At 44.3% G+C, this 14,456-nt stretch overlaps 1 long non-coding RNA gene across 1 annotated transcript; it reads right to left on the bottom strand.

The window, feature by feature from the left end:
• Positions 1-1,088: 1,088 nt before the first annotated feature.
• Positions 1,089-9,100, bottom strand: LOC142765174 (uncharacterized). Its single transcript, XR_012884067.1, has 2 exons — positions 8,849-9,100; positions 1,089-3,656 (listed from the first exon to the last, which is right to left on the bottom strand). It is a non-coding gene; the product is annotated as an uncharacterized LOC142765174 (long non-coding RNA).
• Between the last annotated feature and the right edge of the window lie 5,356 nt (positions 9,101-14,456).

Genomic DNA, 14,456 nt, shown 5'->3' with positions numbered 1-14,456 from the left:
GCCTGCATGAGCTCTAAAAACGACACAATAGAGATGCCACACTGGCACTGAAACAACAACTCATCATTATCTTATCTCATGCACTGCTTTATACACTTCAAATCTTTACATTGGGGCAAACAATAATATAAATCTTTTACGTCTATACCGAATGCATTACGGCACAAAGAAGGTTGTTCACTTAGTGATAAGATGATAGATTCTGAGTTAGAAATTCTTAGCGGATCACAAGTCTTCAAACGCTCCAAATTTCTTTGAATATACTCTGAAACATTTATTTACCAAATGTCTTTTTCTGAAACAACAGCTCTTAGTGGCAACATGAATCTTCACTGAAATAAAAACTGATAGTTTTTGCCTTTTTGCTTTTTTCACACTTGCCGCTACGCGTTCCTGATTAAGCGTTAGTAACAGGGCATAAACTTATTCGTTCAGTCACCCGCTTTTTGCATCAACACTTTTTTTTATTAATATATACCCTAAAGGCCCATTCAGGCATTACACAGGGGGTTTTAGTTATACAATAAATTTGTAAATCAGAACATTGCCATTGTAAAATTAAAGTGGTAAACAATGTAAAATACTGTTCCATAGACAAAGATGCAAAATGAAAAAAAAATTGTGGCAGGAATGAAAACTCAATGAGAGAGACACAGCTATAGTGCAAAAAAATATATACAGAAAATTGCCATGAAAAAAATTGCTCCCTATCTGCATATTTGACCAAAAATGTCGTCAAAAGATTATTGTATTTCGCCTGAAAAGAGTGAATAGACAGAAATATTTATTTGATGTTTTGCACGAGAAAACTGGTGAATGGGATCCTGGAGGCATTGCGTGAGACATGAGTGCCATCTGGCGGTAATTTCAGAAAACAAAAGGATGGCCTTTGTTATAGCGAGCACGCAGCATGCGTGCAATCTTGGAGGCCATATTTTGTAGATTTCAAGACAGGTAGCAGCACAGTATCATCTTAGCAAAGCGTAGGAGACTCGCCTTTCCATGTGAAGCGTCGTATTGTCAGCTGCAGTGCTTAGAATTACTTCTTTATACCTTTTCTAGTATAAATAAACACAGTGCACAATATCGACGTGTTGATATTGTGCCTCAAATATGCTCAATATTTGCTTTTTATTGACAATCGTACAAGTATGAACGCAGAAACTTGAGCAATACTGGTGGATGCTGTGGATGTGGTCGTACTTGAGCCTTTTTGCTGACAGACAGACCAAAATTTTTGCGTTGGAGTATCACAAGCAAGACTATCATCTTTAAGGAGAAAACATATTTACAATGAAAGAAGAGTAAAAATAAGCGCATACATGCACTTACAAACTCACACAGATAGGTAAGTCATATAGATAGATATAAATAGGTAAGTCCAAGAAAATATTGAATTGGTTTACAAAGGCAGCATGATCAATGAATCAAGCGATGTCGCCCGGCAGTGTGTTCCAGTGATGTGTGCTTCGAAGTAATGGTGAGTGTTGATACATAATTGTGCGTGCCAAAAAAGGGTGTATTTTGAATTGGTGATCGATATGTTTCAAAATATTATGAGGTGTGTTTGTGCAAGCTTCATGAAGGCACATTTACTATGATAAAATGTACGAAAATACAACAACAGTGAGGACAGTCTGCGTTTTTCAAGAAGGGGTAATGAAAGTGAGTGTGTAATATCTGTAGTGCAGCAGTTGCGAGAACACTACTTGGTGATAAATCTTGCTGCTTCATTTTATTTTAATTCTAGTTAATCGATGAGATATGATTGATGTGGGTTCTAGATGATGGATGCATATTCTATCTTTGAACGGACAAGTGAAGTGTATGCTAGCATTTTAGAGGTATAGTTCACCAAGTAAAGGTTTTTTTTAATAAATCCAAGTGCTTTTGACACCTCACTAGTTGTGATATCGATGCGCTTATTCCAAGGCAGGTCAGAAGATAAGTGAATTCCAAGATACTTAAATAGGGATACTTTTTCAATGGGGAGAGCTTGAATTTCATATTGACTCATTTCTGTTTTATGTGCTCTTGTAAACGTCATGGCCTTCGTTTTGGAAGTGTTAATTTGCCATGGTGACACCAAGATGCGAGTTTATTAGGGTCCAACTATAATGACTCGTTAGCTTGGGTGCTGTCAATTTTTCTATAAATGATGTAGTTGTATGTAAATAATTTGATAGTAGATGACAAACCATGTCCAATGTCGTTGATGTAAATGAGAAACAAAACTGGTCCCATGATTGATCCTTGGGGAACACCAGACTTTGCATGTGAAAGTGAAGATGCATGTCCATTCACATAAATTGATTGGCTGCAGTTGCTCAGAAAATGATTTATTCAGCTTTTTTCCAAACCAGTGACTACCTTATCATTATACATAGAACCATCTAGAGTTGAAAAGAAGCCTTCCTTGTCAGCAACCAAAACATGCAACTTAGCTTCCAGATGCGTCTCAGACAGCATGAACACCGTCGTGAGGAGTGACCAGGCTATGTACAACAAAGGCAAGCTGAAAAGCCAGTAGGCTTTTTTTGTGAAGCTAAGTTGCATGTTTTGGTTACCTTCATTTACGTACTCTTCTATAAACATAATGGTAAAAAATACTCATGGACTTAATAACACCATCTCAAGGAAATGAAATGAGAAGAGAGTGTGCTACTCTTGAAATATCTGCAATAAGTGCATAGCGGAGGACGTTTGTAGCTGCATCGCCAATAATAATAATAATAGCAGTAATATTATACAAGGCAAACCTTTTGTGATGGCAGTTCTAACATAAGCACCAAACTAAAAGGCCTTCAAGCCAAGCCGAACTTGTGGCCACGACAGATATGCACAAATTTACCGATGTGAGAAATGCTGTGCTTGGAAAGTCAGATATGGTATGTGATATGTAGAAGGAACATACATCAAAATAGTGCATGTACCAACATGAAAGCTAAGGAATGCTTTAGTCAATGGGAAGAATAAGCTGCCGAGCGGAACTTTCTGTAGTCTTCTTTACACTGTAGTCTGCCACGAGTGTGACATGTCAGTCTACGAGACCTGTGATTTCAATGAAAGAGTTAAACAACACAACAGTTCAAAATGAAGTCACCAAATCATGGGTGGCCTTGAATGCCCTCGCTGAACATGTGGAATATACAGGCTTTCAAATTGACTGGTCAAGCAACCGTGTTCTGGTCGAAGAAAACAAGCTTGCATCATGCCAGCACCTGGAATCCCTGCACATTCACGCAGCTGCACATATCCTCAATAAGATTTATGGAACGCTGACCATAGACTTTTGGTGCTTACATCACGCACCTAGTCATACTTAAATACGATGTACCTTTCTTATGGCTGTCATTCAGAACAATATCAGGTGCCCAAACATCAGTAAACTTTGTGTTATTTTGGTCAGTGTATCCTTTTGTTTGTACACTAAGAAGAAACAGTTATGCATTGGCTTTTTTTAGGCCTCTTCTAGATGTTCACTGTAGTTGCGGTCGAAGGAGTGACTTTTTGAGTATTGATCAAGGGTAATGCTTATTTTTGTGATGGTGGCACAGACTGCCGCCAGTTTCCATGAATTAGCCAGGTTTTACCAAAGTTCCCCCAGTTTTCCAGCAAGGCCCCGATTCCCCGACTTTCCCACGTTGGTAGACACCCTGCACAAACAAAGATAGATGGCAGTTAACTCGCGTCCTGTTTCCTGTCTTATGCAAGTGTCATTCTGCACTTTATTACCTTGGAAGTACTTGTTGCTGCGCAGGTTGGTATAACATTATTAGGGAAAATTCTAAACGATGCGAATGTGTGGTGCAGTGTAAATATTTTCTGTAGTTCAGCTGCGACCGATGCTCTTTTTTTTTGTGCTTTTTCATTTTTCCAGTGGTGCTTGGGCATCTATAATTTTCCCCCTTAGCTCAATTACCTCCCTGAAGCTATGCATCATCTTGCCCATTAACAACCATTGTTAAACTATCGTATTTCATTTCATTTCATTTCATTTATTTTCTCTCAATGCACAAGGCGTTACAGAGAGGAGTGGTGAAAAAACAAGTAACAATCTGTACAAACAAATGGAGCATGTTTAAAAAGGGTATGCGTTTATGGTACTCTTGAAGTTGGCCGGGTCAGTGATGGATGCGATGGAAGCGAGAAGGTGATTCCAGTCCGTGCTTGTTTTGGGCACGAATGAATTAAAATGGAGGTTTGTACGGCTGCCTGTAATTCCAACTTTGAAGTGGTGATCGCTGCGGGATGAAATGTAGGATGGCGGCAAAAAAAGCGAGTTACTCAGTGAGTGCATGGTATGGTACAACTTGTGGAAGAGGCACAAGCGCGAGATTTTGCGGCGAAATGATAGGCTAGGTAGATTTAAGGTTGACTTCATATGGGTTACGCTTGCTGTACGGGAATAGTTCGACAAAATGAAACGAGCGGCGCGATTTTGAATTGCTTCGATGCTACTGATATGGATGTTTACGTGGGGATCCCATACAGATGATGAATATTCTAGCTTTGGTCGGACTAATGTTTTATAGAGCAGAAGTTTCAGTTGCATCGGGGCAAGGGAGAAGTTACGGCGTAAATAACCAAGTGTGCGGTTAGCATTGTTTTTATTAAGGTCAATGTGAGACTGCCAGGAAAGGTTGTCAGAAATTGTAACGCCAAGGTACTTGTAAGAGCTAACTTTAGTAAGGGGAGAACTATTAAGTACGTAGTTAGTAGAAATATTACATGTTCGACGTGAGACTCTCATTACCTTGCATTTAGTAACATTAAGGTTCATTAGCCAAGTATCGCACCAAGATGAAACATTTTCTAAGTCACACTGAAGGGCAAGGTGGTCAGAAGGGGTTTTAATTTCACGGTAAATAAAACAATCATCGGCGAAAAGTTTAAAAGAAGAAGAGATGTTATGTGACAAATCGTTAATGTAAATCAGGAAGCCACATGTTCTTCGATGGTCCGTCAATGCCACATGCACGGCGATGGTCCGCCGTGTATGTGGCATTGTTGATGCAAAATGACCTTAGAGTATATGCTAAAGCTCCTGCAGGATCACCGGCTGAATGTGACAACCAGTTCATTATTTATAGGACCCGAAGTATTGACATTTTCAATATATCTGTTCGCGCAGTGCTTCATTGGAGTCATGCAAGCTTAAAATATGGTGCTCCCACAGAGAAATTTTTCTTCCTGTGCTATGTAGACAATAAGGAAAACTATGTAGACAATAAGGAAAAGAGATCACAACCAGGCTTAGCTGTGTGATGTCTGCCTCAATAAAAATGTAATAAATTAATGCAAGTGTGCTTATATCACCATGGTGTTGCCCGTTTATCACTACCTTTGATATGAATCTCTGCTCGCTCCACCATGGTGTTCCTAAGGGTGTAACAGTCTTACCTCTGAGACAGCATTACCAGAACTAATTTCACTGTCACAATCTTGAACAGGTGTGCAACAACCATGCGCCAGTGCAGAGAACACAAGAGAAGTGGTCACTGCTTGCATGTTCAAGGTCGTATGCACGCACACCGGACTATGATTTTGCAGTGTCTTACATTTTGAGTGGAGTATACATCGTGATGGCTGGAGCAGTCTCTGTGGTCACCAGCTAGACAATCACAATGTGCATATTGTTGCTTGAGACAACTGTTTAGGACAAAAAAAGGGCACCGTAGAAAAAAATATTTTTAGGCTAAGGTAAGGGCTTGTGGTGAGGAGACTCTCAAAAGGTATATGGTGTGTCATCTTCTTGCAATAGAGAAGCAACATTTATACCTAGTTTATGTTAGTAGGAGTCTGCTAAACATTGGCCATACAAGCTTGTGGCTAGAGAAGGATGATGTCCAGAAGATGCCCTCCTGAAATGTTAACCTGCACCGTCCTCCCTTGCCCTTCTTGGTGCACTGGAATTTTTGCCTTATAGGTACTAAATCCTTCAGTGGGTACTCTTGAAGGGCTTCTGAATAAGCTCACTCTTACCACCTGCTTTACCGAAGGGCAAATCCTACTGTTGGAACTTGTTTGCTTGGCAAATTTTTTACAGGAAAAGAAGCTTCACTCGTTACGCAAATAAAGATACAGCATTGCAAGATTACTATGATGTTATGTACACAGACCTCCCACATACAACTCACTAAAATGTCACCAATTACCCCTATGGTGAGCCTGATTATGTCTTAAGACAGCATGTAAGTTTCTTGATCCTATACTTTTTAATCAGTACATGAACCTTGAAAAAACAAGATCGTCACGTGCAGTGCATAAAACCAGTGCTTATGAAGTGCAATGATGCCATCGGAAGCATCAGCAAAAGTAAATTCACCCTGCTAGAAAGCAAATTCTGCGCGAAGCCTATAAATGTACTGTTAACAAAAGTCTTCTCGACAACTTCATTACTTCTACTTCTACAATTTTCATAATCCTGTCTCTTCATACCTTGCTGTCAACCCAAAAATTATTGACCTATGAGGTGTTACTCATGTGACCATGCTCATTTAACATACCTGCAAGCCTCAGAGCTAACATAATAAAATTGAAGACTTTAATAAATTAATGCTCTCTGCTACTCACCCCTTCAAAAAAAATGTTTAGCATCCCCTTCAAACCTGTTTTTTTGAAGACTCAACGGGCACAGTGACATGACTCATAAAAGGCATATCCGGAGCTTGTGGTGGTGCAACTAAAATCTTTTTGGAGCAGCATAAAAGCTGCCTGAAGCTTTTAAGCTAGAGCTGTTGCACCACATGTTACAGGGAACTAGTTCATGAACATATGCATGCATGTTCACTTGGACTTCTGCTCAACATAAACGTAGGCTTTTTGCTTTTTTGCAGACATCCCCAATTTATATAAAGCTACCTAGCGCTTTCCGGGAATTCACATGGCATTTGTAAATGACTCTGGCTTTTAGTGATAGTTTAGCTACAATATTGAAGCACGGACTGGTAAGACTACTTATGCATTGTATTTACTTTCCAAAGAAAAAAATATCAATGCTTTTATTAGTACAACCTAATCGTTCTATCTATGGTTGCTGTCATCATTTATGTACAGAATTGTTAGGTCCCTGATTAATGAGCCCTTCATAAAAAAGGGTTTTGTAACTGGTCCTTACTGCCAATTATTTATTATGGCCCGACAAAATTTAGAGTTATGGGGGAGTAAGTAGTTACACTTGGCAAACTGTTTGACATGTACAGTCATCGAGGTTGAGAAGCTCAGCCGAGACATACCGGAATAGTGGAACACCATGCTTTCTAGGAGAAGTAAAAGTGATTAAGTGATTGTACAGCATGCGGTACTGCTGATAAAATTTGCCCACTGTATGGACTTAAAACTTAACCACCTTGTATGAAATATTTTAAAAATAAACTGTAACAAATAGGACCACAAATAAAAAAAATATAACTAAGTGGTCAGTTCTATATGCAGGTACTAAATTACTGTATTTTAATACAGTAAAGCAAGACTGTTGTCCAAGCACAACTAGCTCATTATTACTTTTATCTGACAGTAACCACAACAGTTAGAAACTATTTGGCTGAAGTCACAAGGTAACTTTTGTAGTATAAGCGGGTTCAAATTGTTAAGAAAGTTGGTGCCCAGCAACGTTTTCAACTACATTGCATGTTCATGTCCACTGTGATAACATCTTCAAATCGCAGGGATAACGTATGGATTTCAAGCGTATGCCATATACTTGCTCCCTGAGAAAACACAACGAAGAGTGCATGCATGCTTGACACAAATAATGAAATTTATGAAAAAGATGTAGCAGGTTTCATCTCTTGGTGCAGATCCCTGCAGGCACTTACCTAATTTCCACCCCCTTTTGCCAACAAGCAGCCCATGTAAAAGTTCGAACATGCGCTATTATGTCGGGTCATAACCAGTTTCCTCTAACCACCTTGCACTTAGTTCTGGCACGACATACGTTTCAAAGATCTATTTCTCGCAAACTGTGTGAGTAATTGTAGACCATTCTTCAACAGTTATTTTTGTGCTTACTCGATAGGAAAACATGAGCTACAAATTTTCTAAGTTTCTAAAATATGAATGGTAATTGAATTGTGAATGGTAATCTACACCCAGCCTTAGTATATATTTCCTTTATAATCATTTTCAATTTGAGGCATGGTACAAATTTTGAAGTACGACTGAAGCCTCTCATATGCATGTTTCGTTGATTTGAAGGTGCCATTTAACAATCTTGAATTAATCCTGCAATGAACTAACATCTGAATGCCTTGCGAATTGCCTGCCACAAAATGTATTTTACTAGGTAAATTGTTCTGTGCTAGTTACACAAGCTGAAGATGATGACAATACTGACTGCCGCATCGTCACTGATGAGGCAGAGGATAGCGCGTGTACAATTTAGGTGCACACACGAGGTCCAATGTCAGTGCTACATTTCCAATTTAAACACGAGCGCGCGCAATATGTATGCTTTACCGCAATACACAGCGTGCACTTCACCGCAAGGCACGACTGCCTTGCGGCACTATTTAATTTTAAGAAGACGCTTTTAAGGTGGCAATTTTGAGCGAATATTTATACTGCTCCCAGCATATCTTCAACTCTATTTCTTTCTTTTTTCTTTGTATACACCCACAAGAACAGACATAGCTTAGAAAACCGATTATCGTAATCGGCGACAGCATATTAAAGCCACTTGGAAAATAACGTTGTGTGAACGCCTGGTAATATTCCATCGCTTCCAACGTGTGCATTTCGTATCTGTCTCACGCAGATAAGAATAAGAAGCTTCAATGAAAGTTTTGGCGCAAGCATACATTTCACCGAAGCGACACATCGATCCTTACGCTACACACGCACTTACCAGACATACACGTACGGCATACATCCACAAATAGCATAACACACGGTGTTCATGATCGGGCAAGTCGTTACCACATTGCTTATAGACAGTATTACAGAACGAGACCACGTATCCATGCGCAGAGGCGGTTCTCGCGAATGCATAAGGCTCCCAGGCCAAGCAAAGACCACGGATAAATAACCACCGCACGGTAAAGATCCTCACAAGTTAGTAAAGAATCTTAGACCTTTCGTTCCCACCACCTAAACGTCCCCAAAAAAATATCTAACACGGCGATTCTGTCGCCGTCTATTCATACATTTTCAGCCAAGTCAAGCCGGTTTTAAGCGACTATTGGGTGAACCGAACGTTTTGGCCCTCAAAAGGTTCTGTCAAATTTCATCTTGCTGCTAGCTTCTCTGCCCTCAAATGATGTCCATCCCATATCACCTTGTACTCCCTGATTTGGTCTATTCCCGTGAGCTTCTAAAGCAAGCCTACCTATTCCACGTTGCTTAATTTCTAATCTTGCTTGAACTTCTGATCTCATGCACAAGACCGCATTTCAGAACGTCAGCCCGGGAACCATGACCCCTTTACATATTCCTCTCACAACATCATACCTATTGTAATTCCAGAGTGCCCTATATTTCATCTCTGCTGCATTCCTGTTAGCTTTAGTTGTCACGTATATTTCGTGCTCCCTTACTCGGGCACATGGCTTATCCAGACACCCAAATATTTGTATTTATCTGTTATCTCTAGCGTAACTTCTTGTATCCTAAGCTCACAACCTTCATTATCATTAAAAACCATGACTGCTGATATTTCCTTACTGAACCTGAAATCTAACCTATCTCCTTAATTACCGCAGATGTCCATCAATCTCTGCAAATCTTTCTTGTTGTCGGCCATTAGCACTATATCATCTGCGTACATTAATGCTGGTAGTGCCTGGCCAATGAGTTTTTCTTGTTTGACAAAAGAGAGGTTGAAGCCAAGTCCACTTCCCTCTAATTTGGCCTGTAATCCTTGTAGGTACATCATGAATAACAAGGGTGACAGTGGGCACCCCTGCCTAAGCCCCCGTTTCGCCTGTGTGGGCTTGGATACCTGTTTCCCCCCCCCCCCCCTTTATAACTACCTTGTTACTTTTATAGATTTCCATTAAAATATTAGTGACTTAATTTTCCACACCTAGTGTGTCCAGTATTTCCCACAAGTCCTCTTGAACCACGCTATCGTATGCTCCCTTGATATCCAAAAATGCTAGCCACAGGGGCCTGAGTTCCTTTTCTGCTACTTCGATGCACTGCGCGTATGCGACAGCGAGTTCTACCTTGCGGATGCATAGCTAAACGGCGTCAGCCCTTCCCGTAGACGCAGCTTGACGGTAATCCAAGGAGGTTATACTAAATCTTCTGGAGTGGCGGTCCCGCATACCCGCCCATGTCTCGAAGTGAAGCCGCGGCGGCCATATTGCTCAGGGCAGAAGGAGGCGGCGCCTGTTCTGAAGCGCCGTGATGCTTGCCGTGCGTTTCGTTATTGCTACTAAAGCACCTGTTTAATATTTTTAGTAGGCGAACGAATGTGTAAAGGACTTTAATGCACATCTGCTTTAATTTTTCTTGGACATTTGGCGTTTCAAGCGTGTAAAAAAAAAGAACACGCCAGACCTGCAAGAAACGCGCAGAACAGTCACAGCGAAAGCTGGGAGAGTGGTCTTTCAAAGCCTTCTCTAAAAACTCTTTGGGATGCTACAAGAGCACTGCTGGGTACCCACAGTGCCATAAATATTCATAAATTTTCTGTAGTAGGCCAGCATTCACTATGCTATCCTTCGTCATTCATTGGAGAATCGTACGCGGTATTCGCTACACACTTGCTTGAAGTTTAGTGCATCTTTTTGATGTATCCGTGACGTCACGCCAGCCGAAGCCGCCGTTATCACCACTGCTTCTTCTCCTTCCCTTCCCCTTAACCCCTCTCGCACAACGCTACATTAACCCGCGCTATCGCAATAAAGCTTTTGTCTTGGCCCAGCCACGGCCCTGGCGTGTTCGTTTCAGTGGCGACGAGAATGGGATAAAAGCGGTGCGGCAACTCCGTCCGTCATGACCGCCGCACCCACGGGAGGATACGCCAGCCCGCCGCAGTTCGACGAGGCGAGCGACAAGTGGCCCGCGTACCAGGTTCGGCTGGAAGCCTTCTTTGAGGGAAATGGCATCACGGAAGACAACAAGAAGCGGGCCCTGCTGGTGACTGCACTGTCCACCCACACCGTCGACGTACTGAGCGGACGTTGTGCTCCGGATAAGGTGAATGAACTTTCGTACCCACAAGTGATAGCCTTGCTTAAGCAGCACTTCTCGCCGCAACCGAACGAGATAGCACAGTCTTATAAGTTCTTCACCCGCAATCAGCTGCCCGGCGAACCGGTCAAGGATTTTGTCGTGGCGATTCGACAGATAGCGGACACCTGCAATTTTGGTGCTTCGTTGGACAGAATGCTACGAGATCGCATCGTGTGTGGTCTGCACAACGTCGGAGTGCGTCGGCAGCTACTCGCGAAACCACAGCTGACGAGGAGCGAAGCGGAAGAAATTGCGATATCTACCGAAATGGCCGAGGCCAACGCGCAAGAGATAGTAAGCCCCACCGCTGAGGCAAGTGTGCATGCGCTGGGAGGCCAGTCCTATCGCCCACGAAGCCGGCCACAGATTGTTGGGTGCTACCGCTGCGGAGCAAAAGGGCACGGACCCGAGGATTGCCGCTTCCGCTCGGCGTCATGCTTCAAGTGTAAACAACGAGGTCATATCGCTCGAGCCTGTTGCCGCCGTGAGAGTGGGTTCGGGGTGGTACCACCAGAACGCCAAGTACACGCCTTGTCGCGGGAGGAAGACACTGGCACGGACGGTATGTTCGCGCTGGAGGCAGCGGACAGTCACATCGGCCACGTCGGCATTACGCAACCCATAGTGCGCACCTTGGATTGTGGTGGGGTTCCAGTGAACATGCAGGTCGACACAGGCTCACCGGTTTCGGTCATCACGTGGCCCACATATGAGCGGAACAAAACAGTGTGGCCGAAGCTGCGTGGTTCGCCATTGAAACTCACCTGCTTCCTGGGACGGCTTCCAGTGCGGGGACAACTTCAGCTCAAGGTTTCGTGCGGAAACAAGTCGATGGCTGGATCTTTGCAAGTCCTTGGTTGCTCCGGCCCAAACCTCTGCGGACGCGACCTGATTCAAGCGTTCCACATGCTCGAGGCACCGGTAATGAACGTGAACACGTCAGGTGAGCAACTGCCGTTACTCGGTGCTGACGACGTTAACGTGGACCGGTTGCTAGCAGAATTCGCTGATGTGTTCGCGCCAGGTTTAGGGCTCATAAAAGGGCCACCGGTACACTTCGAGACGCGAGAAAACGTGGTGCCGAAGTTTTGGAAAGCACGCAAAGTTCCGTATGCTTTTCGGCCAAAGGTCGACGCGGAACTGGACCGCCTTTCGGGCGCGGGTATTATTGTACCGGTGCCTCATGCGGAGTGGGCGGCGCCAGTGGTACCGGTAGTGAAACGGAATGGCTGCATCCGCCTTTGCGGCGATTTTAAGCTAACGGTCAACAAAGCCTGTCGCACTGAGCAATATCCGTTGCCACGGGTGGAGGATATCCTGGCTACATTAAATGGCGGTGAAGTTTTTACCACGATAGACTTGCGGGAGGCATACAACCAGCTTCCGTTGGATGAGGAAGCCATGCACCTCACGACCATAAACACGCATAAGGGACTGTTCAGCTTTACTCGCCTGCCTTTTGGAGTGGCGTCCGCGCCGGCCGTGTTCCAACGGCGTATGGAGACCATTTTGCAGGGACTTCCGGGTGTTCAGGTCTACCTAGACGACGTCATCGTGGCAGAGAAACGCAATGACTGCACCACCCTGCACGATGTATTCAAGCGTTTCCGGGAATACGGCGTGCGCCTGAACGCAGACAAGTGCAAGTTCCGCCAACTAGAGGTGGATTTTTTGGGGCATCGAATCAGCGCTCGAGGTCTTCAACCAAAGACGGAAAACATAGACGCCATCCTTAAGGTTCAGGCACCACGGAATTCCGCAGAATTAAGGTCCTACCTCGGCATGGTAACGTACTACCACAAGTTTCTTCCCAATGCATCGACCGCCATGGCACCCCTATATCAACTACTCCGGAGGGAAGCTAAGTGGAAGTGGGATACCGCTCAACAGCAGTCATTCAGCAGTGTGAAAGACCTTCTGAAATCCGCAGACTTTCTGGCGCATTTTGACCCACACAAGCCGCTAGTCCTGGAATGCGATGCCTCCCCGGACGGAATAGGCGCAGTGCTTTCACACGATGTCGGGGGCGGAGTACTTCGGCCCATAGGGTTCCGCTCTCGGTTATTGACTGGAGCTGAGAAAAATTACTCGCAGCTGGAGCGTGAAGCCTTGGCACTTGTGTTTGGTGCGTCGAAATTCCGACAATACTTGCTCGGCAATACTTTCACATTGATGACGGACCATAAGCCGCTTGTTGCACTTTTTCACCCAGACAGGCCAGTGCCCGTGATGGCCGCTGCGCGAATCCAGCGGTGGGCCCTGCTGCTGAGCGCCTACGATTACGTCATCAAACACCAGCTCGGGAAAGACAACATTCCAGCCGATGCCCTCAGCCGACTCCCCACGTCAGCAACTTCCCAGCCAGAGACGCAGGAAGAAACTGTGGACGGTGAGTATGTCCAGCTCACGGAGACCCTCAATGATGGTGTCATGTCTGCGAAGCAACTGGGCACTCTCACGGAGCTTGATGACGATTTAGCAAAGGTGCAAAAATGGGTGCAGGAGGGATGGCCAAGAAATTTGGGGCCTAAGGACCAGCACTTGATGCCATACTTCAACCGGAAAGCTGAGATAACGGGGAGTTATGGGCTTCTATACTGGGGCCATCGAGTGATCGTCCCTAAGAGTGCCCGAGCAGTGATGTTACGTCTGCTGCATGATACTCATCAAGGGATTTGCTCAATGAAGCGGCTAGGGCGCTCCTTGATGTGGTACCCCCGGATCGATAATGACATTGAGCACATGGTTAAGTCCTGCACCAGTTGCATCCAAGCTGCCCCTATGCCCCCAAAGAAACCCCCTGTTGCGTGGCCAGAAACGGATGAGCGTTGGTCGAGGCTGCATATCGATTTTGCGGGGCCGATCGATGGTCACATGCTACTGATTGTGGTGGATTCACATAGTAAGTGGATAGAAGCGATACCCATGAAGAGTTCCACCACACACGCCACCATAGAGGCTCTGCGCACCTTGTTCAGTACATTCGGGTTGCCCCGGACGCTGGTATCCGATAATAGCCCACAGTTTACGAGTTGGGAATTTAACACCTTCACGAAGCTGAATAACATAGTACACCTCCGAACAGCACCGTATCACCCCCAGTCCAATGGGCTCGCGGAGCGGGCGGTTCGTACGGTGAAGGATTCATTGAAGAAGAATGTACAAGGGTCACTGAAAACCCGCCTGGCTAGGATTTTGCACAGGTACCGCAGGACGCCGCAGGCCGGGGGCCGGACACCAGCGCAACTCCTAATGGGCTACGATCTTCGCTCCAG

This window comes from Rhipicephalus microplus, chromosome 6 (genome assembly GCF_043290135.1).
Source record: "Rhipicephalus microplus isolate Deutch F79 chromosome 6, USDA_Rmic, whole genome shotgun sequence".
Taxonomy (NCBI): Eukaryota; Metazoa; Arthropoda; class Arachnida; order Ixodida; family Ixodidae; genus Rhipicephalus; species Rhipicephalus microplus.
Note: the sequence above shows the minus strand (reverse complement) of the source record. Positions and strands in the feature narration are given on the sequence as shown.